We start from the raw sequence: 2,369 nt of genomic DNA, 5'->3' as shown, positions 1-2,369 counted from the left end.
TAACAAAAAATCTGTTCTCCATTCATACAAAAACACCAACCAACTTTTTTCTGATGTGATTAAAACATTTTAAACATGCATTTAACAAGTCACCAAGGATTTTTACACGACACAAAGCATCTAAAACACCAGTTACCTAGTTATTTAAGACTAATGAACTCATCTATGGGTTTGTTTTTGCACAGTTTGCAAAAATACTATTCACTATTAGATATAGATTATACTTTGACACTGAAAGAAATATGTTCTATAATGCAAATAAACAGTGCAGGAATCACTTAGGTAAGGTACTCAACTGCCTTTATGATGGAGCAGTCTCATTGCCTGAGAGCCACGAGGAAATGGAGAAGCTGTTGACAGAGGCCAAGGTTCAGGGCCTCATAGACAAGTGCCAGGCAGGCCTATGAAACAAAGGTACTTACGAGCCTCGCTGCAAAGATTCTGTTATCACCGCTTCCAAAGAAGAAGGAAAACTTACAGCAACTTCAAATAAGCTAGCTGTATAATTTCTTTATAACAGAAGGAGCAACGACTATTCATATACCAACATACCTGACAACAATTTGTTGAAAAACTCAATTGTTTTGACAACCTGTCCCTGAGCTTTGATGGAAGGTCCTATTCATAAAAGATGTTACTGAGGACCAATTTTGCTCTTAATCCTTTCAGGATCAAGGCTACAAGATGCTGGTTTTGTTATATGTTCATCCTCTACACCACTGTGAAGAAACAGACCAAAGTAGAGTTCCCTTAAGCCTGGACTTATGAAGAGAGACTGAATACTTTGCCCATTGAAGTCTAGGATAGCCAGGAATTTAATTATGCACTCCTAGAGTCCACAGGTGGGGCAGCCAAAGACTCCACCATCTGGAGGAGGATGAGAACGGGGGTAGCTTGTATTTACATCACGCACCTGGCCGCCGGGCTAAACACCACCACTGAACTGGCAACAGACCTGAGCTGTACTCCCTACTGCCCAGCCACCCCGCTGTGCTCCTGGCAGGCTCCTGGGCACCTTTCCTTTCCACTGAGTCTAGAAATCATCTTTTAAAATGAGCCATATTACTATTTTCCTTGTTTGCTTGATAAAACTTTTATTTTAGTTCTGTCTTTACCCAAGGTGAATACATCTCCCCATTGATGTATAAGTGCATCTGAGTTCTCTTTTTTTCAAGTGAGAATACTTGGAGCCAGGGTATTTCAGTTTTCAGAGGAAAAAGTGTGAATGGATGTAGGCTGTATATAAGACCTTTTCTGTGCAGTATTTTGTTTATGGTGTTTACTACCTTTTGGAACTTTCTGTTCGTTCTTAACTAAGGAGCTGTTAAAAAATCCAAAATAGTTTTACAATTTTCAAGCCCCAACAAACTAGCTTTTGGAACCTATGCTTCTACGACTATGCAATATCTTATTGTTTTGGCAAAAGTTCTTCCACTGTGTGGTTTTGAATTTGGGCTTCTTGATAAATAGCTGCATCTCATATCAGTGATGTGTAAGCAGAAGAGCCCTGTACTCCTAAAACTCTGTTCCTCGTGTTGCTTTTGATGCATAGCTTTGTTTAAGGTGAAAGCCATGTGTGGCCTTGATTAATTCTTGGTCTGATTTTTGCAGAGACTCCCACATGTCCAGTTGGGAGTTTGGCTTTTATGATGGCATTAGGGTTCCTAAGATGTAAGGTTTGAGTGACTGTTCAGCTCTGCTCATGGCTCCTTTCGTGACTCTTGCATTTTCTGATTGCTTTCCCATTCCAGGAACAAAATCCATTCCAGGAATTAAATCTGAGTTTGAGACTCTCAAACTGCTGTGTCACAGGATTTATATTCTTATTTTTCAGCCTTTTTCTCCATTAAGCTGTACTTACCAAAGCCAGTGGATGCTCTGCCCTTTGCTTACAAATGAAATTTGTCCTGAAGCATGGCCTTCCACACCTCCAAGGGGTGTGGTTCACAGTAATACTGGGGAATCTTACCTTTCTTATATCAGCCTTTGGTAATTCAGTAAATGCAGCCTCTGGGTCCTTGAAATAGAGTTTACAGATGAGATTATTATAGTAAACTAGATATCATCTCTTTTCATACTACATGAAGTATTGCTTATTTCCCTGAAGATAAATCTTGCTTGTTTTATTTATCATAACTAACAAGTAATTACTGAATGCCCACTGTTGGTATTCAGTGTGACAAGTGCTGCAAACACTATCAAATAGAAGATTATAGAGCAAAGAATACAGACTGAAACTGATTCTTTAAACCCTGAGACATTAACTACATTTTAAATATTAATATTATTAATAGATATTAAATATCTATTTAAATATTAATATTAATAGAACGGCCAGGCTGGAAAAAGGTTTCTTTGTGTCCAGACAC

At 38.6% G+C, this 2,369-nt stretch overlaps 1 pseudogene; it reads left to right on the top strand.

Annotated features, from left to right (window-relative positions):
- Positions 1 to 242: 242 nt before the first annotated feature.
- On the top strand, positions 243 to 942 carry LOC133097347 (BTB/POZ domain-containing adapter for CUL3-mediated RhoA degradation protein 3-like; annotated as a pseudogene).
- The last annotated feature ends 1,427 nt before the right edge of the window (positions 943 to 2,369 follow it).

The sequence above is a fragment of the Eubalaena glacialis genome, chromosome 9 (assembly GCF_028564815.1).
Source record: "Eubalaena glacialis isolate mEubGla1 chromosome 9, mEubGla1.1.hap2.+ XY, whole genome shotgun sequence".
NCBI lineage: Eukaryota > Metazoa > Chordata > Mammalia > Artiodactyla > Balaenidae > Eubalaena > Eubalaena glacialis.
This window is presented reverse-complemented; position numbering and strand designations above follow the sequence as displayed.